Source organism: Scylla paramamosain, chromosome 16 (genome assembly GCF_035594125.1).
Source record: "Scylla paramamosain isolate STU-SP2022 chromosome 16, ASM3559412v1, whole genome shotgun sequence".
In the NCBI taxonomy this organism is placed as follows: domain Eukaryota; kingdom Metazoa; phylum Arthropoda; class Malacostraca; order Decapoda; family Portunidae; genus Scylla; species Scylla paramamosain.
The window spans coordinates 10,401,009-10,427,372 of NC_087166.1; the positions used below are offsets into that span (position 1 = coordinate 10,401,009).

Consider the following 26,364-nt stretch of genomic DNA (forward strand, 5'->3'; position numbering starts at 1 on the left):
ATAAAATTAATAAATAAAAAGACAGACAATACAACCAAAACTTACCTACCTTTACAATGACAAATAAATAAATCAACAAAGAAACAAAGCCAAAAACAATCTACCTTTACAATGATTACTTCTCTCACACACATTCATGGTCTGCTTGGCGAATGTCTTGGCTTTGTTGAACGTCCCCTGCACCTGCTCGTACATCCTGCTGAGGTACCCCTACACCAGGGGTTCTTAACCGGGGGTATCCATACCCCTTGGGGGTATGGGAACCAAAGGCTGGGGGTCTGGGACTCGATTTCTGGGACTAAAAACTTGCACATTTATGTTCTGTTCTTTATTTTATTTATTTATTTATTTTTTGTATAATAAAACGGAATTATAACTTTATTAATTTTGCTTTCAGTAAAAAAATAATAAAATTATCAATGGTTATGTTTTTTCCTAGTAATCCGTATCTAAAGTACAGTAAATTCAAGCGATTGAAATACTCGTATCTGGAAGACATACTGGCAAATAATAGGATTGGTGATAATTATTTGAACAGTCAAGTGAAGGGGGTATGGGACCATATTCGACAATCCACTGGGGGTATGGAACCATCAAAAGGTTAAGAACACCTGCCCTACACGAAGCCCTTCCAGCACCTCTCCACCTTCACCGTCACCCCTTTCTTCACCATCAGATTCTTGTTCCTGGTACAGCCGTGTCAGGAATACGTCAGTTGGCATCATATTAAACATGGAATGATGTCACTGCTGGGCCATGGAGTACGGGGGGAGTGGGGGGGAGGCAGATGGGGATAAGGCAGTCTGGAAAGGTTTGGTTGTTATTATTATTATTTCTATAGAAAGTAAAATTTAATTACCGTTTCTTAGTAAATATAATAAAATTAAATAGGATAAAAATAAAACATATTATTAAGAATACCAGATCTCTCTCTCTCTCTCTCTCTCTCTCTCTCTCTCTCTCTCTCTCTCTCTCAGCTTCTCCCATAATACACAAATAAAAATAACATCCATACAAAAGGAATATATATGTATGTCAGAGAATAATAATAAAAATAAGTAAATAAACAAATAAAAATGAAATACATTATCAATAATACCAGGTCTCTCTCTCTCTCTCTCTCTCTCTCTCTCTCTCTCTCTCTCTCTCTCTCTCTCTCTCTCTCTCTCTCTCTCAGCTTCTCCCATAACACACACAAACACAAAAAAATAAGATACATAGAAAATGAATACATATGTATACCTGAGAATAGTAATAAAGATTAAATAAATATATAAAGAAAGTACCTAAAAAAGGATATAATATATATATATATATATATATATATATATATATATATATATATATATATATATATATATATATATATATATATATATATATATATATATATATATATATATATCTTCTTAAGTATATATGAACAACTTAACACCTAACTTAAATCTTTATTTATTTATTATTTTTTTTAATTAAGCGAAAACTTAAAATAACTAAGTATTAAGATTCCCGTAAGGGTGAAACCTGCCCAGGCTCGCACAGATAAGGCAGCCGTCCAGGACTGACTCTCAAACAGACGGATGGGGAAGGTGTCATGTGGGAATGCATCAGTTCATTAAAGTTTTACTTTTTTTTTTTTTTTTTTGCATTAATAAATTGATATGTATTGCATGATATTCTACAACCTCAGTTCTATCTCACATATAAGTATTAACCTCGGGAGAGGAGGCTAAGCTTATCTCCATATTATCCAGGAAGGGGAAGAAGGAAAGAAGAGAAGTAAAGATGAAGACAATGTTAGGTCAGGTGAGGTGAGGCGAGGTTGGGTCAGGTTAGGTTGGGTAAGGTGAATACTCAAGTTGAAAAGTAATAAAGTGATCAGTAAGGTCAGCAAATATAGATAGTTGTTTTCAATTTCTTGAAACAAGACTTGTGATGTTCTGCAGTTCAAGTCTGACTGAACATTTTGCTTCGCCTGCCAGCAATCCGCCACCTCAAAATGTACCTCCACTTACCTTGGGTTTGGTACTCCTACAAATGGACGTCCAGGTAACATTGGCTCGCGTTGTACCTTACATAGAGCTTCGCCAGGCGCTGTCATGCTGAGCCCCACAACTACAATACTGAAATAAACCAACAAATAAAATCACACACACAAGCACAACTAGATGGTACAAATTTCCCCTCCTATTACCTGACACCACTTCAACTCCACCACCACTACTGTTGCTCCACTCCTCCCATCACTCCGGCAGGTGATGCTGACTATTTATACACAATAACACCTGAAAACCGCCTCATTTCTCTAAGCCTAGGCAAGTGCTAATGCTCACACACATGACTGGGCGGCAGCCATCTTTCACCCAGGGACAGTTAACTCCATTTTTCAGATTATACTAATATTTATCGTTCTTTCTGGTATATTAAAAAAAAATTATTTTAATTATGTTAAATTTTGCACTGTTTTTCGTTCGTTATCTTCGTCATTTCTCTCCACTTAATAATCTGCCAATTCTTCTTATTATATTGTAATCGAAAAACTTAGAAACATGTACCACTCTAGCAATTTTTTCCCTTTGGATTTTTTTTTAAACATTTTAATCATACTGATTTTTGCACTTCCTTCTTTAACTCCTTCATTTCTCCTAATGTCCTCTTCCTACTGCTACCAACAGTATATATTGTATTTCAGAAACTTAAACATACACCTCTTCTACAAGATGATGCCATGTCAAGGCCTGCTGGGTTTATCTCTACTGGGTAGTAATTGTAAATGTAACATTCCGCAAGAGGGTTGTACTAGAATACAGAGGCTATAGAGAGGGAGGATAGGTGAGAATTTGGGTAGTGAGGGCAGAACAGGTGGTGGTGTGAACCTATGAAAAACTCATTCACTCACTCACTCACTCACTCACTCACTCAAACACACACACACACACACACACACACACACACACACACACAGAAACAACAAGCAGACAGAGAGGCAGGTAGGCGGGCAGGCAGGCAGGCATGATCAATAACAGGTCAGGTAGTGAGCTGTGGCAGGCTTGCTCACCACCCAACACACCCCTGCTCCCACACACAACACTCCCCATATATGCACACACTCATTACACACACTTATTCAGCAACTACCACATACCTATGCACAACTCAGCTAAGTAGTGTGCTCGTTGCACCTGAAAAACATTATAAATTACACTAAATATTGATGAGGAAAGATTGGAAGGACGAGGGTGTCGGTCTGATGGCGCCCTGCCGGCTGATGACGTCACAAGTACCGTTAAATACGTACTTAATTTCATTTTGAAAATCGCATTTTGAAATACTGCACCCAGACTGGATTGCTTTACATATTCTAATTTCCCATATACTTTAACTAGTACATGGAATATCAAAACATTTCAAGCCTCAGCAATAATAGAGAAATTTCAAACGAATGATATTAAAAAATGTTGGAACTTTGAAATTCTTAAAATCAATAATAAACCCACAAACCTAACTTAAAGCGAAGCCAAACCACTTCAAAAAAATCTGAATTATTTTTACAAACAATTTAAAGTGAGCTATAAGCTCAAACAAAGAAATTCAATATTAATAAAACGTTGAAAAACACACTTTTAACGGGGCTACAGATAATTTTAAAGGCCGCATATTTACTTCAACCGCAATTTAAAACACTTTAAAATTGATGCCCGATTTTTTAAGCAATAAAAACTCAATAATAAGCTTAAATAAAGAAAAGTACTTGACAGGGTATGGAAAAATGCACCAGGAAACGACCCTCATATATGTATAAAATGCCTGGAAAATCAACATATTTCATTATATACAATTGAGAAAAACACTTCAAAAATAACAAAATATTTTTAGAAACCATAAAAAGTTACTTAGAAGCCAAAATAATATAGTAAGCAAAAATATAAAATAATCTGAATATCGACAGGATCCAACAGGCATATCCATCATGGCGGCGGTCCCGGTAGAGAAGGCAGCTGTCAGTCAGCCTCACTTAATTAAGCCTTCATCACACCAAAACCAGACTATAGCGGTTACATACGACCAGCGGATATGAAAGCACAGCCATGTGGCTCCACTTAGCGAAAGGATTGGCTTATAATAAGTAAGAGATGTAGCAAATAATGTTGGATATATAAGGAAAGCCAGCCTTCACTTCAGCTGATAAGATGAATTTTGGCAGTTTTTAATTTTCTGATGTGGTTAATTCATGGGTATTTTGTCCTGGAACGTTAGCAGGACCGTGGAATATTGACTCATATATGCAAATGTATTCTTAACGAAAAAATATGTGAAATATGAGTCTTCAAAAATAAAAAAAATAATAAAATAAATAACGTTTGACGAAAATTTCGCAAAAAAAAAAAAAAAAAAAAAAACGGACACTAACGTAATTTTACCCTCCTATTTCGTTGTTGAGCATGACATGGAGTTCTCATAAAGAGCAACACTTTTCTGAACAAAAGAAAATGAGTAAAGTCTGCCAGGTGGACAAGTAGTGGGTGGGTCACTTACCAGTATTATGAGCCTTCCTGGCTCTCATGAGCAGATCCAGGCACCTCCCGGGAGGCACTACGCCTGCACCAGCACACACAGGCACCCATGGCACGCTTCACTGTCTTGTTGAGAGAAAATCCAGGTTAAATAAGGAAGCTGCACACAGCGCCCTTAAACACCACAGCTCCCTGTCTGACGTGTACTGACCCTCCTCTGCTAGCAAGCACTACGTACCCAAAAATCCACAAGTTACATTTTCCGCTTATAATAATGTCCACCAACGTATGCTATTGTAATACAAAATAAAGTAAGTGAAATATAATGAAGTATGAATTTGTAAAATTAAATTATAAGCCATTATAATTGTAATTGTCAAAATATCTACATCTCTAATTTAAGCGCCAAAATTGAAATGGTCATGGCGGTGTTTACACTCTATACCTCTTCACTTATTGTATGACGATCTGTGAAGTTAATGAAAAGCTTGTGTGATTTCAAGGCTCTTTTTATTATCGAACGTTTATTTGTCTTGAACAAAATAAGGTAGACTCATTAAAATATCTATATAACTTTGTCTCCTAAAGGTTAATGTACGTTTTGTGTCAAAGTGTATAAAATGTTACTGGGCCCTCCAATAAATATACATATATATATATATTTTTTTTCTTAATAATTTGTTCGGTATTATATTATGTATTTATTTAATTCTTCGTCTCTATTCTTTCTTTTTCACTCATAATTTGTTCTCTTGTATTAATTTGGTCTTTCTCTCTTAGACTTACAACTTTAATGGATATACAACTGCCTGAAGCACAATTTCTGTAGATTTTCTGAGCCTATTAAATTGTGTAGCATATGGTAATAATTCGGAATCTCCTGAGATCCATAAGAATCTCAGTAGATCTCCTGATGTTTCGGTAAATTTGGCGATACTTGCATAATAGTGATTGTTATCAAGTATTGCGATAATGGCAAGAACAAAATGAATCAAGAATTACCCAAAAGTGCGATAACATCAGGAGACACAGATAAAACCGTATTATTACATATTTAGGTTAAAGGAAATAAATGTATTCACGAAATAATATCAATTCTTTATTGTTTGTTTGGTGACAGAAGGCGAGACCTGTGACCCACAAGATCAATCAGCACGTCACACTCACAAGGACAGTTTTCCACAGTAAAGAAACAAGACCATATCTCCCGTTTTTTTTGTCAGTAGAAGCACTAACTACTGAGTCCCAAACACAAAGGATTGAAAAGGTGAGAATGGAAATGTACTCCCCTTTAAAAATGAAAAAAATTATGATAGTAAATAAATAAATAATAATAAATAATGCATATGATAAACATATCCATCTCCAAACACTACTACACTACACCAGCAGGATGGCAATCCCACACCATGAGGCCCAGAGAGAGCAACACACAAGCAGGGACTGGGGCACCTTGCACACATCACATCAGTCTCCATACACTACACCAGAAGGCTGACAATCCCACACCATGAGGCCCAGACAGATTACACACACACAGGGATTGGGGTACCTTGCAAACATCACATCCATCTTAATGCACTACACCAGCATCCCTTTAATAATTAAAAAATAAATATGATAATAGTAAATAAAAAAATAAAGAAAATAATGCATATGATAAACAGTCTTGAATTATGTATCCATCTCCAAACACTATACCAGCAGGCTGGTAATCCCATACCATGAGGCCCAGACAGAGCACCACACACTGCTAAACATATCCAGGGACTGAGGCACCCTGCACACATCAAATCCATCTCCAAACACTACACTAGCAGGATGACAATCACACACCATGAAGCACAGACAGAGCAACACACACTACTACACACACACAGGGACTGGGGCACCTTGCACACATCACATCCATCTCCAACCACTACACCAGCAGGATGACAATCCCACACCGTGAGGCCCAGAAAGAGCAACACACACTGCTACACACATCCAGGGACAGAGGCAACCAGCACACATCACATCCATCTCCATACACTATACCACCAGCCTGGCAATCTCACACCATGAGGCCCAGACAGAGCAACACACACTGCTAAACACATCCAGGGACTGGGACACCCTGCACACATCACATCCATCTCCAAACAGTACCCTAGCAGGCTGAGAATCCCGGACCATGAGGCCCAGACAGAGAAACACACACTGCTACACACACTCAGGGACTGGAGCACCTCGCACACATCACATTCATCTCCAAACACAACACCAAAAGGCTGACAATCCCACACCACGAGGCCCAGACAGAGCAACACACACTGCTACACACATCCAGGGACAGAGGGTCCAAGCACACATCACATCTATCTCCAAACACTACACCAGCAGGCTGGCAATCCCACACCATGAGGCCCAGACAGAGCACCACATATTGCTACATACATCCAGGGACTGGGGCACTCTGTACACATCACCTCCATCTCCATACACTATACCAGCAGGCTGGCAATCCCACACCAGGAGTCCCAGACAGAGCACCACACACTGCTAAACACATCCAGGGACTGAGACACACTACACACATCACATCCATCTCCAAACACTACACCAGCAGGCTGACAATCCCACACCATGAGGCCCAGACAGAGCAACACACACTGCTACACATACGCAGGGACTGGGGGACCTTGCACACATCAAATCCATCTCCAGACACTACACCAGCAGGCTGACAATCCCACACCATGAGGCCCAGACAGACCAACACACACTGCTACACACGTGCAGGGACTGGGGCACCCTACACACATCACATCCATCTCCATACACTACACCAGAAGGCTGGCAATCCAACGTCATGAAACCCAGATAGAGCAAGACGCACTATTACACACATGCAGGGACTGAGGCACCTTGCACACATCACTCACACTCCCTTACACACACTCGCACTCACCATCACCTGAAACACACATAAACGGGATATTCGGTTCTGCACACAGCTTGTTAACAAACATTAGGGTGGTGTTTAACTATTTTAGAAAAGAAATGATGAAGAAAATTATAGCAAGCATGATACATTTTAAACTGGAATACACAGCAATAGTTTGGGCTCCCCATACAAGTAAAAATATATGGAAACTAAAAAACAATACAGAGGACAGCAACAAAGATGGCACCAGAATTGCAAGACCTAAGCTATGAAAAAAGATTTGAAGAGATGTGATAATCAACACTATAAAAGAGAGGAGAAAGAGGAGACATGATAACAATGTACAAATTAGTAAACAATACAGAAAAAATAGACCAAAATGACTTGGTACCCTAGACGGAGAAGGAAGACAGACAGACGAGGGGGCAAGAAAAGAAAATAAAGAAGAGCGGATGTTCAAGAGACATCAAGAAATACAGCTTTCTGTATTGAACTACTAAAATCTGGAATAATTTGAAGGAAGAGGTAGTTGTGGCCAACAGTATATACAGGTTGAAATAGAAAGTGGATGAGCTTTGGCTTGTATCCTGCACAATACAACTAGTTAAATACACACACACACAATACTCGTCTTGCGAGGTAAAAGTGACCCTATCTTTTGCTGGATAGGATGCCTTCTGCCTCCACCGTTCGCCTCCTATCCCCACTCGGGCCTCTGCTCTGCCATGCTGCTGCTGCTGCTGGTGCTGCTCTTCACCTCTGGCAAAAAAAGGTGTGTGTCAGTTTATGATGAAGGTTGGTCTCCTGTGGTGAAGGAGACATGATGATGATGATGATGATGGGAAGTAGGAGAGAAGAAGGAAAGAAGGGGAGTATGGAGATAACCTTAGCCTTTTCTCCTGAGTTTATACTTACATGTCAGACAGAATTAAGGTTGTACAATGTCATGCAATATATCTCAACCTTAACAAACTTGTTTAAGCAAATCAAACAAGCAAGGCAAAAGGTTAATGAAGTATCCCCATGGGACACCCTCCCCGTATGAGTGCTTAACACTCACTGCCAAGAGTCCCAGATATTTTTGGAATTACCTTAGATTATGAGGAAAGTTACCCTACATTCAAAGACTCTACCTCATATTTCATTCTATGTTACTAAAGAATTAATTCAAATACATATTTTTTTTCTTTCCCTTAAACACCACCAACAGAAAAGTAGAACAAAAAACTAGATATAACTCAAACATCTAATATATATATATATATATATATATATATATATATATATATATATATATATATATATATATATATATATATATATATATATATATATATATATATATATATATATATATATATATATATATATAAACAGACTTCCTTTAAAACACACGTCACAAAACTTCCCATATAAGAAAATAAATAAACCAGTAAAACTAAATAAATAAAATGAATAAATAAATAGACAGACAATAAAATGAAAACTTACCAACATTTACAAATGACAAATAAATACATCAACAAAGAAACAAAACCAAAAGCAACCTACCTTTACAATGATTACTTCTCTCACACTCATAGATGGTTTGCTTGGCGAATGTCTTGGCTTTGCTGAACATCATTTGCACCTGCTCATACACCCTGTCGAGGTACTCCTACACGAAGCCCCTCCGACACCCCTCCACCTTCACCATCACCCCTACCTTCACCATCTGACTCTTGCTCCTGCTCTCTGCCTCCTGTTACGGCCGTGTCAGGAATACGTCAGCCAGCGTCATGTAGTTCATGAAATGGGGTTGCTGCCGGGCCATGGTGTCCGGGTCAGATATAGAGGGAAGGCAAGAAGGAGGAGACGGTCTGGAATGGTTTGGTTGTTATTATTATTGTTTCAGTACAAAGTATAGTTTAATTACTGTTTCTTAGTAAATATAATAAAATCAAATATATATATATATATATATATATATATATATATATATATATATATATATATATATATATATATATATATATATATATATATATATATATATATAATGAATCTTCTTAAGTATACATTGACCCCTTAACATCTAACTTAAACCTTTATTTATTTATTTGTTTTTTTTTTTTTAATTAAGCAAACACTTAAAATAATAAAGTATTCTGATTCCTGTAACAGTTAAAACCGTCCTGGCCTGCACAGCTCAGGGAGCCGGTCAGGACTGACCCTCAAGCAGATGGATTGGGAAGGTGTCATGTGGAGATGCGTCAATTCATTAAAATTTTACTTTTTTTTTTTTCTACATTAATAAATTGATATGTATTGTATGATATTCTACAAACTTAATTCTATCTGACATGTAAGTATTAACCTCGGAAGAGGAGGCTAAGGTTATCTCCATATTATCTGGGAAGGGGAAGAAGGAAAGAAGAGAAGTAAAGATGAAGACAATGTTAGGTCAGGTGAGGTGAGGCGAGGTTGCGTCAGGTTAGGTTAGGTAAGGTGAACACTCAAGTTGAACAGGTAATAAAGTAGTCAGTAAGGTCAGCAAATATAGATGCTTGTTTTTAGTTTCTTCAAACAAGACTTGTGGTGTTCTGCAGTTCAAGTCTGACAGAACATTTTGCTTCGCCTGCCAGCAATCCGTCCCCTTAAAACGTACCTCCACTTACCTTGGGTTTGGTACTCCTACAAATGGACGTCCAGGTAACATTGGCTCGTGTTGTAGCTTACATACAGCTTCGCCAGGCGCTGTGTCATGCCGAGTCCAAAACTTCAACACTGAAATAATTCAACAAATAAAGTCACACTTATTTTCTACTGATGCTGAGAGAAGCACAACTAGGTGGTACAAATTTCCCCTCCTATTACCTGCACCACTTCATCTCCACCACCACAACTGCTGCTCCACTCCTCCAGGTGATGCTGACTATTTACACACAATAACAGCTGAAAACTGCCTCATCTCTCTAACCCAAGGCGAGTGTTGTTTCTCACACATGGTAGCGTGGTGACCAGTCTTCACCCAGGGACAGTTAACTTCATTTTTGAGATTTTATTAATATTTATTATTCTTTATGGTAAATTTTAAAGTTCATTTTAATCATGTTAATTTTTGCACTGTTTTTCTTTCGTTACCTTCGTCATTTCACCTCATTTAATACTTTTCAATTCTTCTTATTATAATGTAATCGAAAACTTAGAAACATCTACCCCTCTTACAATTTTTATCCTTTGGGATGTTTTCCGAAGCATTTTAATCATACTGATTTTTGCACTTCCTTCATTATCTCCTTCATTTCTCTTGATGTTTTCCTACTGCTACCAACAGTATATATTCTATTTGGGAAACTTAAACATACACCTCTGCTACAAGGTGCAGCCACGTCAGGGCCTCCTGGGTTCATCTCTACTGAGTAGTAATTGTAAATGTAACATTCCGCAAGAGGGCTGTAGTAGAATACAGAGGCTATAGAGAGGGAGGATAGGTGAGAATTTGGGTAGTGAGGGCAGAACAGGTGGTGGTGTGAACCTATGAAAAACAAACTCACTCACTCACACACACACACACACACACACACACACACACACACACACACACACACACACACAGAAACAGCAAGCAAGCAGAGAGGCAGGCAGGCATACCGGGAGGAAGGCAGGCATGAGCAGTAACAGGTCAGGTAGTGAGCTGTGGCAGGCTTGCTCACCACCCAACACACCCCTGCTCCCACATACAACACTCCCCATATATGCACACACTCATTACACACACTTATTCAGCAACTATCACATACCTCTGCAGAACTCAGCTAAGTAGTGTGCTCGTTGCACCTGAAAAACATTATAAATTACAGTAAATATTGATGAGGAAAGATTAGACGGACGAGGGTGTCGGTCTGATGGCGCCCTGACAGCTGATGACGTCACAAGTACCGTTATATACGTACTTAATTTGATTTTGAAAATCGCATTTTGAAATATTGCACCCAGACTGGATTGCTTTACATATTCTAATTTGCCATATACTTTAACTAGTACATGGAATATCAAAACATTTCAAGCCTCAGCAATAATAGAGAAATTTCAAACGAATGATATTAAAAAATGTTGGAACTTTGAAATTCTTAAAAACAATAATAAACCCACAAACCTAACTTAAAGCGAAGCCAAACCACTTCAAAAAAATCTGAATTATTTTTACAAACAATTTAAAGTGAGCTATAAGCTCAAATAAACAAAAACAATATTAATAAAACGTTGAAAAACACACTTTTAACGGGGCTACAGATAATTTTAAAGGCCGCATATTTACTTGAACAGCAATTTAAAACACTTTAAAATTGATGCCCGATTTTTTTAAGCAATAAAAACACAATAATAAGCTTAAATAAAGAAAAGTACTTGACAGGGTATGAAAAAATGCACCAAGAAACGACACTTATATATATATAAAATGCCTGGAAAATCAACATATTTCATCATATACAATTGAGAAAAACACTTAAAAAATAACGAAATATTTTTAGAAACCATAAAAAGTTACTTAGAAGCCGAAATAATATAGTAAGCAAAAATATAAAATAATCTGAATATCGACAGGATCCAACAGGCATATCCATCATGGCGGCGGTCCCGGTAGAGAAGGCAGCTGTCAGTCAGCCTCACTTAATTAAGCCTTCATCACACCAAAACCAGACAATAGCGGTTATATACGACCAACGGATATGAAAGGAGAGCCATGTGGCTCCACTTATTGAAAGGATTGGCTTATAATAAGTAAGAGATGTAGCAAATAATGGTGGATATATAAGGAAAGCCAACCTTCACTTCAGCTGATAAGATGAATATTGGTAGTTTTTAATTTTCTGTTGTGGTAAATTCATGGGTATTTTGTCCTGGAACGTTAGCAGGACCGTGGAATATTGACTGATATATGCAAATGTATTCTTAACGAGGAGAAAATATGTGAAATATGAGCCTTCAAAAAAAATAAAATAAAAAAAATAACGTTTGACGAAAATTTCGCAAAAAAAAAAAAAAAAAAAAAAAACGGACACTAACGTAATTTTACCCTCCTATTTCGTTGTTGTGCATGACATGGAGTTCTCATAAAGAGCAACACTTTTCTGAACAAAAGAAAATGAGTAAAGTCTGCCAGGTGGACAAGTGGTGAGTGGGTCACTTACCAGTATTATGAGCCTTCCTGGCTCTCCTGAGCAGATCCAGGCACCTCCCGGGAGGCACTACGCCTGCACCAGCACACACAGGCACCCATGGCACGCTTCACTGTCTTGTTGAGAGAAAATCCAGGTTAAATAAGGAAGCTGCACACAGCGCCCTTAAACACCACAGCTCCCTGTCTGACGTGTACTGACCCTCCTCTGCTAGCAAGCACTACGTACCCAAAAATCCACAAGTTACATTTTCCGCTTATAATAATGTCCACCAACGTCTCTCATAGTATGCTATTGTAATACAAAATAAAGTAAGTGAAATATAATGAAGTATGAATTTGTAAAATTAAATTATAAGCCATTATAATTGTAATTGTCAAAATATCTACATCTCTAATTTAAGCGCCAAAATTGAAATGATCATGGCGGTGTTTACACTCTATACCTCTTCACTTATTGTATGACGATCTGTGAAGTTAATGAAAAGCTTGTGTGATTTCAAGGCTCTTTTTATTATCGAACGTTTATTTGTCTTGAACAAAATAAGGTAGACTCATTAAAATATCTATATAACTTTGTCTCCTAAAGGTTAATGTACGTTTTGTCAAGGTGTATAAAATGTTACTGGGCCCTCCATTATATATATATATATATATATATATATATATATATATATATATATATATATATATATATATATATATATATATATATATATATATATATATATATATATATATATATATATATATATATATATATATATATATATATATATATATATATATATATATATATATATATATATATATATATATATATATATATATATACACATTTTTTTTTTCTAAATTTCTGTATTATATTATTTATTTAATTATTCGTCTCTATTCTTTCTTTTTCACTCATAATTTGTTCTCTATTATATTAATTTGGTCTTTCTCTCTCATACTTACAACTTTAATGGATATACAACTGCCTGAAGCACAATTTCTGTAGATTTTCTGAGCCTATTAAATTGTGTAGCATATGGTAATAATTCGGAATCTCCTGAGATCCATAAGAATCTCAGTAGATCTCCTGATGTTTCGGTAAATTTGGCGATACTTGCATAATAGTGATTGTTATCAAGTATTGCGATAATGGCAAGAACAAAATGAGTCAAGAATTACTTAAAAGTGCGATAACATCAGGAGACACAGATAAAACCGTATTATTACATATTTAGGTTAAGGGAAATAAATGTATTCACGAAATAATATCAATTCTTTATTGTTTGTTTGGTGACAGAAGGCGAGACCTGTGACCCACAAGATCAATCAACACGTCACACTCACCAGGACAGTTTTCCACAGTAAAGAAGCAAGACCATATCTCCCGTTTTTTTTGTCAGTAGCAGCACTAACCAATGACTCCCAAACCCAAAGGATTTAAAAGGTGAGAATGGAAATGAAAAAAAAAAAATATGATAGTGAATAAATAAATAATAATAAATAATGCATATGATAAACATATCCATCACACCATGAGGTCCAGAGAGAGCAACACACAAGCAGGGACTGGGGCACCTTGCACACATCACATCAGTCTCCATACACTACACCAGAAGGCTGACAATCCCACACCATGACGCCCAGACAGAGCAACACACACTGTTACACACACACACAGGGATTGGGGTACCTTGCGAAAATCACATCCATCTCCATGCACTACACCAGCATCCCTTTAATAATGAAAAAAAAAATATGATAATAGTAAATAAAAAAATAAAGAAAATAATACATATGATAAATTGTCTTAAATTATCTATCCATCTCCAAACACTATACCAGCAGGATGGTAATCCCATACCATGAGGCCCAGACAGAGCACCACACACTGCTAAACATATCCAGGGACTGAGGCACCCTGCACACATCAAATCCATCTCCAAACACTACACTAGCAGGATGACAATCACACACCATGAAGCACAGACAGAGCAACACACACTACTACACACACACAGGGACTGGGGCACCTTGCACACATCACATCCATCTCCAACCACTACACCAGCAGGATGACAATCCCACACCGTGAGGCCCAGAAAGAGCAACACACACTGCTACACACATCCAGGGACAGAGGCAACCAGCACACATCACATCCATCTCCATACACTATACCACCAGCCTGCCAATCTCACACCATGAGGCCCAGACAGAGCAACAAACACACTGCTACACACAGAGGGACTGGGACACCCTGCGCATATCAATTCCATCTCCAAATGCTACACCAATAGGCTGAGAATCCCACACCATGAGGCCAAGACAGATCAACACAAACTGCGACACACACGCAGGAACTGAGGCACCTTGCACACATCACATCAATCTCCAAACACTACACCAGCAGGCTGACCACGGGACAACCTTTGCGTCCGAGTGCTTGGCACTCACTGTCAAGGATCCCAGAAATTTTTGGAATTACTTTAGATTATGAGGAAAGTTACCTTAGATTCAAAGACTCCACCTGAGATTTCATTCTATGTTACTAAAGAATTAATTCAAATGCATAATATTTTTTTAGTTTCTCTTGAACACCACCAACAGAAAAGTAGAACAAAAAAATAGAAATAACTCAATAAAAAAAAAAAAAAAAAAAAATATATATATATATATATATATATATATATATATATATATATATATATATATATATATATATATATATATATATATATATATATATATATATATATATATATATATATATATATGAAAAAAAAATAAATAAATAAACAGACTTCTTTTTAAACACACTTCACAAAACTTCCCATGAAAGAAAATATATAAATCAATAAAACTAAATGAATAAAATTAATAAATAAAAAGACAGACAATACAACCAAAACTTACCTACCTTTACCATGACAAATAAATAAATCAACAAAGAAACAAAGCCAAAAACAATCTACCTTTACAATGATTACTTCTCTCACACACATTCATGGTCTGCTTGGCGAATGTCTTGGCTTTGTTGAACGTCCCCTGCACCTGCTCGTACATCCTGCTGAGGTACCCCTACACCAGGGGTTCTTAACCGGGGGTATCCATACCCCTTGGGGATATGGGAACCAAAGGCTGGGGGTCTGGGACTCGATTTCTGGGACTAAAAACTTGCACATTTATGTTCTGTTCTTTATTTTATTTATTTATTATTTTTTTTGTATAATAAAACGGAATTATAACTTTATTAATTTTGCTTTCAGTAAAAAAATAATAAAATTATCAATGGTTATGTTTTTTCCTAGTAATCCGTATCTAAAGTACAGTAAATTCAAGCGATTGAAATACTCGTATCTGGAAGACATACTGGCAAATAATAGGATTGGTGATAATTATTTGAACAGTCAAGTGAAGGGGGTATGGGACCATATTCGACAATCCACTGGGGGTATGGAACCATCAAAAGGTTAAGAACACCTGCCCTACACGAAGCCCTTCCAGCACCTCTCCACCTTCACCGTCACCCCTTCCTTCACCATCAGATTCTTGTTCCTGGTACAGCCGTGTCAGGAATACGTCAGCTGGCATCATATTAAACATGGAATGATGTCGCTGCTGGACCATGGAGTACGGGGGGGGTGGGGGGGAGGCAGATGGGGATAAGGCAGTCTGGAAAGGTTTGGTTGTTATTATTATTATTTCTATAGAAAGTAAAATTTAATTACCGTTTCTTAGTAAATATAATAAAATTAAATAGGATAAAAATAAAACATATTATTAAGAATACCAGATCTCTCTCTCTCTCTCTCTCTCTCTCTCTCAGCTTCTCCCATAACACACAAATAAAAAATAACATCCATACAAAAGGAATATATATGTATGTCAGAGAATAATAATAAAAATAAGTAAATAAACAAATAAAAATGAAATACATTATCAATAATACCAGGTCTCTCTCTCTCTCTCTCTCTCTCTCTCTCTCAGCTTCTCCCATAACACACACAAACACAAAAAAATAAGATACATAGAAAATGAATACATATGTATACCTGAGAATAGTAATAAAGATTAAATAAATATATAAAGAAAGTACCTAAAAAAGGATATATATATATATATATATATATATATATATATATATATATATATATATATATATATATATATATATATATATATATATATATATATATATATATATCTTCTTAAGTATATATGAACAACTTAACACCTAACTTAAATCTTTATTTATTTATTATTTTTTTTAATTAAGCGAAAACTTAAAATAACTAAGTATTAAGATTCCCGTAAGGGTGAAACCTGCCCAGGCTCGCACAGATAAGGCAGCCGTCCAGGACTGACTCTCAAACAGACGGATGGGGAAGGTGTCATGTGGGAATGCATCAGTTCATTAAAGTTTTACTTTTTTTTTTTTTTTTTGCATTAATAAATTGATATGTATTGCATGATATTCTACAACCTCAGTTCTATCTCACATATAAGTATTAACCTCGGGAGAGGAGGCTAAGCTTATCTCCATATTATCCAGGAAGGGGAAGAAGGAAAGAAGAGAAGTAAAGATGAAGACAATGTTAGGTCAGGTGAGGTGAGGCGAGGTTGGGTCAGGTTAGGTTGGGTAAGGTGAATACTCAAGTTGAAAAGTAATAAAGTGATCAGTAAGGTCAGCAAATATAGATAGTTGTTTTCAATTTCTTGAAACAAGACTTGTGATGTTCTGCAGTTCAAGTCTGACTGAACATTTTGCTTCGCCTGCCAGCAATCCGCCACCTCAAAATGTACCTCCACTTACCTTGGGTTTGGTACTCCTACAAATGGACGTCCAGGTAACATTGGCTCGCGTTGTACCTTACATAGAGCTTCGCCAGGCGCTGTCATGCTGAGCCCCACAACTACAATACTGAAATAAACCAACAAATAAAATCACACACACAAGCACAACTAGATGGTACAAATTTCCCCTCCTATTACCTGACACCACTTCAACTCCACCACCACTACTGTTGCTCCACTCCTCCCATCACTCCGGCAGGTGATGCTGACTATTTATACACAATAACACCTGAAAACCGCCTCATTTCTCTAAGCCTAGGCAAGTGCTAATGCTCACACACATGACTGGGCGGCAGCCATCTTTCACCCAGGGACAGTTAACTCCATTTTTCAGATTATACTAATATTTATCGTTCTTTCTGGTATATTAAAAAAAAATTATTTTAATTATGTTAAATTTTGCACTGTTTTTCGTTCGTTATCTTCGTCATTTCTCTCCACTTAATAATCTGCCAATTCTTCTTATTATATTGTAATCGAAAAACTTAGAAACATGTACCACTCTAGCAATTTTTTCCCTTTGGATTTTTTTTTAAACATTTTAATCATACTGATTTTTGCACTTCCTTCTTTAACTCCTTCATTTCTCCTAATGTCCTCTTCCTACTGCTACCAACAGTATATATTGTATTTCAGAAACTTAAACATACACCTCTTCTACAAGATGATGCCATGTCAAGGCCTGCTGGGTTTATCTCTACTGGGTAGTAATTGTAAATGTAACATTCCGCAAGAGGGTTGTACTAGAATACAGAGGCTATAGAGAGGGAGGATAGGTGAGAATTTGGGTAGTGAGGGCAGAACAGGTGGTGGTGTGAACCTATGAAAAACTCATTCACTCACTCACTCACTCACTCACACACACACACACACACACACACACACACAGAAACAACAAGCAGACAGAGAGGCAGGTAGGCGGGCAGGCAGGCAGGCATGATCAATAACAGGTCAGGTAGTGAGCTGTGGCAGGCTTGCTCACCACCCAACACACCCCTGCTCCCACACACAACACTCCCCATATATGCACACACTCATTACACACACTTATTCAGCAACTACCACATACCTATGCACAACTCAGCTAAGTAGTGTGCTCGTTGCACCTGAAAAACATTATAAATTACACTAAATATTGATGAGGAAAGATTGGAAGGACGAGGGTGTCGGTCTGATGGCGCCCTGCCGGCTGATGACGTCACAAGTACCGTTAAATACGTACTTAATTTCATTTTGAAAATCGCATTTTGAAATACTGCACCCAGACTGGATTGCTTTACATATTCTAATTTCCCATATACTTTAACTAGTACATGGAATATCAAAACATTTCAAGCCTCAGCAATAATAGAGAAATTTCAAACGAATGATATTAAAAAATGTTGGAACTTTGAAATTCTTAAAATCAATATTAAACCCACAAACCTAACTTAAAGCGAAGCCAAACCACTTCAAAAAAATCTGAATTATTTTTACAAACAATTTAAAGTGAGCTATAAGCTCAAACAAAGAAATTCAATATTAATAAAACGTTGAAAAACACACTTTTAACGGGGCTACAGATAATTTTAAAGGCCGCATATTTACTTCAACCGCAATTTAAAACACTTTAAAATTGATGCCCGATTTTTTAAGCAATAAAAACTCAATAATAAGCTTAAATAAAGAAAAGTACTTGACAGGGTATGGAAAAATGCACCAGGAAACGACCCTCATATATGTATAAAATGCCTGGAAAATCAACATATTTCATTATATACAATTGAGAAAAACACTTCAAAAATAACGAAATATTTTTAGAAACCATAAAAAGTTACTTAGAAGCCAAAATAATATAGTAAGCAAAAATATAAAATAATCTGAATATCGACAGGATCCAACAGGCATATCCATCATGGCGGCGGTCCCGGTAGAGAAGGCAGCTGTCAGTCAGCCTCACTTAATTAAGCCTTCATCACACCAAAACCAGACTATAGCGGTTACATACGACCAGCGGATATGAAAGCACAGCCATGTGGCTCCACTTAGCGAAAGGATTGGCTTATAATAAGTAAGAGATGTAGCAAATAATGTTGGATATATAAGGAAAGCCAGCCTTCACTTCAGCTGATAAGATGAATTTTGGCAGTTTTTAATTTTCTGATGTGGTTAATTCATGGGTATTTTGTCCTGGAACGTTAGCAGGACCGTGGAATATTGACTCATATATGCAAATGTATTCTTAACGAAAAAATATGTGAAATATGAGTCTTCAAAAATAAAAAAAATAATAAAATAAATAACGTTTGACGAAAATTTCGCAAAAAAAAAAAAAAAAAAAAACGGACACTAACGTAATTTTACCCTCCTATTTCGTTGTTGAGCATGACATGGAGTTCTCATAAAGAGCAACACTTTTCTGAACAAAAGAAAATGAGTAAAGTCTGCCAGGTGGACAAGTGGTGAGTGGGTCACTTACCAGTATTATGAGCCTTCCTGGCTCTCCTGAGCAGATCCAGGCACCTCCCGGGAGGCACTACGCCTGCACCAGCACACACAGGCACCCATGGCACGCTTCACTGTCTTGTTGAGAGAAAATCCAGGTTAAATAAGGAAGCTGCACACAGCGCCCTTAAACACCACAGCTCCCTGTCTGACGTGTACTGACCCTCCTCTGCTAGCAAGCACTACGTACCCAAAAATCCACAAGTTACATTTTCCGCTTATAATAATGTCCACCAACGTATGCTATTGTAATACAAAATAAAGTAAGTGAAATATAATGAAGTATGAATTTGTAAAATTAAATTATAAGCCATTATAATTGTAATTGTCAAAATATCTACATCTCTAATTTAAGCGCCAAAATTGAAATGGTCATGGCGGTGTTTACACTCTATACCTCTTCACTTATTGTATGACGATCTGTGAAGTTAATGAAAAGCTTGTGTGATTTCAAGGCTCTTTTTATTATCGAACGTTTATTTGTCTTGAACAAAATAAGGTAGACTCATTAAAATATCTATATAACTTTGTCTCCTAAAGGTTAATGTACGTTTTGTGTCAAAGTGTATAAAATGTTACTGGGCCCTCCAATAAATATACATATATATATATATTTTTTTTCTTAATAATTTGTTCGGTATTATATTATGTATTTATTTAATTCTTCGTCTCTATTCTTTCTTTTTCACTCATAATTTGTTCTCTTGTATTAATTTGGTCTTTCTCTCTTAGACTTACAACTTTAATGGATATACAACTGCCTGAAGCACAATTTCTGTAGATTTTCTGAGCCTATTAAATTGTGTAGCATATGGTAATAATTCGGAATCTCCTGAGATCCATAAGAATCTCAGTAGATCTCCTGATGTTTCGGTAAATTTGGCGATACTTGCATAATAGTGATTGTTATCAAGTATTGCGATAATGGCAAGAACAAAATGAATCAAGAATTACCCAAAAGTGCGATAACATCAGGAGACACAGATAAAACCGTATTATTACATATTTAGGTTAAAGGAAATAAATGTATTCACGAAATAATATCAATTCTTTATTGTTTGTTTGGTGACAGAAGGCGAGACCTGTGACCCACAAGATCAATCAGCACGTCACACTCACAAGGACAGTTTTCCACAGTAAAGAAACAAGACCATATCTCCCGTTTTTTTTGTCAGTAGAAGCACTAACTACTGAGTCCCAAACACAAAGGATTGAAAAGGTGAGAATGGAAATGTACTCCCCTTTAAAAATGAAAAAAATTATGATAGTAAATAAATAAATAATAATAAATAATGCATATGATAAACATATCCATCTCCAAACACTACTACACTACACCAGCAGGATGGCAATCCCACACCATGAGGCCCAGAGAGAGCAACACACAAGCAGGGACTGGGGCACCTTGCACACATCACATCAGTCTCCATACACTACACCAGAAGGCTGACAATCCCACACCATGAGGCCCAGACAGATTACACACACACAGGGATTGGGGTACCTTGCAAACATCACATCCATCTTAATGCACTACACCAGCATCCCTTTAATAATTAAAAAATAAATATGATAATAGTAAATAAAAAAATAAAGAAAATAATGCATATGATAAACAGTCTTGAATTATGTATCCATCTCCAAACACTATACCAGCAGGCTGGTAATCCCATACCATGAGGCCCAGACAGAGCACCACACACTGCTAAACATATCCAGGGACTGAGGCACCCTGCACACATCAAATCCATCTCCAAACACTACACTAGCAGGATGACAATCACACACCATGAAGCACAGACAGAGCAACACACACTACTACACACACACAGGGACTGGGGCACCTTGCACACATCACATCCATCTCCAACCACTACACCAGCAGGATGACAATCCCACACCGTGAGGCCCAGAAAGAGCAACACACACTGCTACACACATCCAGGGACAGAGGCAACCAGCACACATCACATCCATCTCCATACACTATACCACCAGCCTGGCAATCTCACACCATGAGGCCCAGACAGAGCAACACACACTGCTAAACACATCCAGGGACTGGGACACCCTGCACACATCACATCCATCTCCAAACAGTACCCTAGCAGGCTGAGAATCCCGGACCATGAGGCCCAGACAGAGAAACACACACTGCTACACACACTCAGGGACTGGAGCACCTCGCACACATCACATTCATCTCCAAACACAACACCAAAAGGCTGACAATCCCACACCACGAGGCCCAGACAGAGCAACACACACTGCTACACACATCCAGGGACAGAGGGTCCAAGCACACATCACATCTATCTCCAAACACTACACCAGCAGGCTGGCAATCCCACACCATGAGGCCCAGACAGAGCACCACATATTGCTACATACATCCAGGGACTGGGGCACTCTGTACACATCACCTCCATCTCCATACACTATACCAGCAGGCTGGCAATCCCACACCAGGAGTCCCAGACAGAGCACCACACACTGCTAAACACATCCAGGGACTGAGACACACTACACACATCACATCCATCTCCAAACACTACACCAGCAGGCTGACAATCCCACACCATGAGGCCCAGACAGAGCAACACACACTGCTACACATACGCAGGGACTGGGGGACCTTGCACACATCAAATCCATCTCCAGACACTACACCAGCAGGCTGACAATCCCACACCATGAGGCCCAGACAGACCAACACACACTGCTACACACGTGCAGGGACTGGGGCACCCTACACACATCACATCCATCTCCATACACTACACCAGAAGGCTGGCAATCCAACGTCATGAAACCCAGATAGAGCAAGACGCACTATTACACACATGCAGGGACTGAGGCACCTTGCACACATCACTCACACTCCCTTACACACACTCGCACTCACCATCACCTGAAACACACATAAACGGGATATTCGGTTCTGCACACAGCTTGTTAACAAACATTAGGGTGGTGTTTAACTATTTTAGAAAAGAAATGATGAAGAAAATTATAGCAAGCATGATACGTTTTAAACTGGAATACACAGCAATAGTTTGGGCTCCCCATACAAGTAAAAATATATGGAAACTAAAAAACAATACAGAGGACAGCAACAAAGATGGCACCAGAATTGCAAGACCTAAGCTATGAAAAAAGATTTGAAGAGATGTGATAATCAACACTATAAAAGAGAGGAGAAAGAGGAGACATGATAACAATGTACAAATTAGTAAACAATACAGAAAAAATAGACCAAAATGACTTGGTACCCTAGACGGAGAAGGAAGACAGACAGACGAGGGGGCAAGAAAAGAAAATAAAGAAGAGCGGATGTTCAAGAGACATCAAGAAATACAGCTTTCTGTATTGAACTACTAAAATCTGGAATAATTTGAAGGAAGAGGTAGTTGTGGCCAACAGTATATACAGGTTGAAATAGAAAGTGGATGAGCTTTGGCTTGTATCCTGCACAATACAACTAGTTAAATACACACACACACAATACTCGTCTTGCGAGGTAAAAGTGACCCTATCTTTTGCTGGATAGGATGCCTTCTGCCTCCACCGTTCGCCTCCTATCCCCACTCGGGCCTCTGCTCTGCCATGCTGCTGCTGCTGCTGGTGCTGCTCTTCACCTCTGGCAAAAAAAGGTGTGTGTCAGTTTATGATGAAGGTTGGTCTCCTGTGGTGAAGGAGACATGATGATGATGATGATGATGGGAAGTAGGAGAGAAGAAGGAAAGAAGGGGAGTATGGAGATAACCTTAGCCTTTTCTCCTGAGTTTATACTTACATGTCAGACAGAATTAAGGTTGTACAATGTCATGCAATATATCTCAACCTTAACAAACTTGTTTAAGCAAATCAAACAAGCAAGGCAAAAGGTTAATGAAGTATCCCCATGGGACACCCTCCCCGTATGAGTGCTTAACACTCACTGCCAAGAGTCCCAGATATTTTTGGAATTACCTTAGATTATGAGGAAAGTTACCCTACATTCAAAGACTCTACCTCATATTTCATTCTATGTTACTAAAGAATTAATTCAAATACATATTTTTTTTCTTTCCCTTGAAACACCACCAACAGAAAAGTAGAACAAAAAACTAGAAATAACTCAAACATCTAATATATATATATATATATATATATATATATATATATATATATATATATATATATATATATATATATATATATATATATATATAAACAGACTTCCTTTAAAACACACGTCACAAAACTTCCCATATAAGAAAATAAATAAACCAGTAAAACTAAATAAATAAAATGAATAAATAAATAGACAGACAATAAAATGAAAACTTACCAACATTTACAAATGACAAATAAATACATCAACAAAGAAACAAAACCAAAAGCAACCTACCTTTACAATGATTACTTCTCTCACACTCATAGATGGTTTGCTTGGCGAATGTCTTGGCTTTGCTGAACATCATTTGCACCTGCTCATACACCCTGTCGAGGTACTCCTACACGAAGCCCCTCCGACACCCCTCCACCTTCACCATCACCCCTACCTTCACCATCTGACTCTTGCTCCTGCTCTCTGCCTCCTGTTACGGCCGTGTCAGGAATACGTCAGCCAGCGTCATGTAGTTCATGAAATGGGGTTGCTGCCGGGCCATGGTGTCCGGGTCAGATATAGAGGGAAGGCAAGAAGGAGGAGACGGTCTGGAATGGTTTGGTTGTTATTATTATTGTTTCAGTACAAAGTATAGTTTAATTACTGTTTCTTAGTAAATATAATAAAATCAAATATATATATATATATATATATATATATATATATATATATATATATATATATATATATATATATATATATATATATATATATATATATATATATATATATATATATATATATATATATATATATATATATATATATATATATATATATATATATATATATATATATATATGAATCTTCTTAAGTATACATTGACCCCTTAACATCTAACTTAAACCTTTATTTATTTATTTGTTTTTTTTTAAATTAAGCAAACACTTAAAATAACAAAGTATTCTGATTCCTGTAACAGTTAAACCCGTCCTGGCCTGCACAGCTCAGGGAGCCGGTCAGGACTGACCCTCAAGCAGATGGATTGGGAAGGTGTCATGTGGAGATGCGTCAATTCATTAAACTTTTACCTTTTTTTTTTTTCTACATTAATAAATTGATATGTATTGTATGATATTCTACAAACTTAATTCTATCTGACATGTAAGTATTAACCTCGGAAGAGGAGGCTAAGGTTATCTCCATATTATCTGGGAAGGGGAAGAAGGAAAGAAGAGAAGTAAAGATGAAGACAATGTTAGGTCAGGTGAGGTGAGGCGAGGTTGCGTCAGGTTAGGTTAGGTAAGGTGAACACTCAAGTTGAACAGGTAATAAAGTAATCAGTAAGGTCAGCAAATATAGATGCTTGTTTTCAGTTTCTTCAAACAAGACTTGTGGTGTTCTGCAGTTCAAGTCTGACAGAACATTTTGCTTCGCCTGCCAGCAATCCGTCCCCTTAAAACGTACCTCCACTTACCTTGGGTTTGGTACTCCTACAAATGGACGTCCAGGTAACATTGGCTCGTGTTGTAGCTTACATACAGCTTCGCCAGGCGCTGTGTCATGCCGAGTCCAAAACTTCAACACTGAAATAATTCAACAAATAAAGTCACACTTATTTTCTACTGATGCTGAGAGAAGCACAACTAGGTGGTACAAATTTCCCCTCCTATTACCTGCACCACTTCATCTCCACCACCACAACTGCTGCTCCACTCCTCCAGGTGATGCTGACTATTTACACACAATAACAGCTGAAAACTGCCTCATCTCTCTAACCCAAGGCGAGTGTTGTTCCTCACACATGGTAGCGTGGTGACCAGTCTTCACCCAGGGACAGTTAACTTCATTTTTGAGATTTTATTAATATTTATTATTCTTTATGGTAAATTTTAAAGTTCATTTTAATCATGTTAATTTTTGCACTGTTTTTCTTTCGTTACCTTCGTCATTTCACCTCATTTAATACTTTTCAATTCTTCTTATGTAATCGAAAACTTAGAAACATCTACCCCTCTTACAATTTTTATCCTTTGGGATGTTTTCCGAAGCATTTTAATCATACTGATTTTTGCACTTCCTTCATTATCTCCTTCATTTCTCCTGATGTTTTCCTACTGCTACCAACAGTATATATTCTATTTGGGAAACTTAAACATACACCTCTGCTACAAGGTGCAGCCACGTCAGGGCCTCCTGGGTTCATCTCTACTGAGTAGTAATTGTAAATGTAACATTCCGCAAGAGGGCTGTAGTAGAATACAGAGGCTATAGAGAGGGAGGATAGGTGAGAATTTGGGTAGTGAGGGCAGAACAGGTGGTGGTGTGAACCTAT

The 26,364-nt window shown here is 37.5% G+C and overlaps 2 long non-coding RNA genes across 5 annotated transcripts; both read right to left on the reverse strand.

Annotated features, from left to right (window-relative positions):
- Positions 1-505: 505 nt before the first annotated feature.
- Positions 506-12,828, reverse strand: LOC135108001 (uncharacterized). 3 transcript variants are annotated; one of them, XR_010272097.1, is made up of 7 exons: positions 12,618-12,828; positions 11,226-11,262; positions 10,101-10,209; positions 8,995-9,302; positions 4,537-8,202; positions 2,016-2,123; positions 506-803 (listed from the first exon to the last, which is right to left on the reverse strand). It is a non-coding gene; the product is annotated as an uncharacterized LOC135108001 (long non-coding RNA). The 3 variants fall into 3 exon arrangements; XR_010272098.1 differs by lacking the exon at positions 11,226-11,262; XR_010272096.1 differs by lacking the exons at positions 11,226-11,262; positions 12,618-12,828 and adding an exon at positions 10,300-10,458.
- A 3,182-nt stretch (positions 12,829-16,010) lies between these two features.
- On the reverse strand, positions 16,011-25,917 carry LOC135108002 (uncharacterized). 2 transcript variants are annotated; one of them, XR_010272100.1, is made up of 6 exons: positions 25,706-25,917; positions 25,507-25,615; positions 24,484-24,637; positions 19,911-23,576; positions 17,412-17,519; positions 16,011-16,270 (listed from the first exon to the last, which is right to left on the reverse strand). It is a non-coding gene; the product is annotated as an uncharacterized LOC135108002 (long non-coding RNA). The 2 variants fall into 2 exon arrangements; XR_010272099.1 differs by having other exon boundaries at positions 24,330-24,637; positions 25,706-25,914.
- Positions 25,918-26,364: the final 447 nt, after the last annotated feature.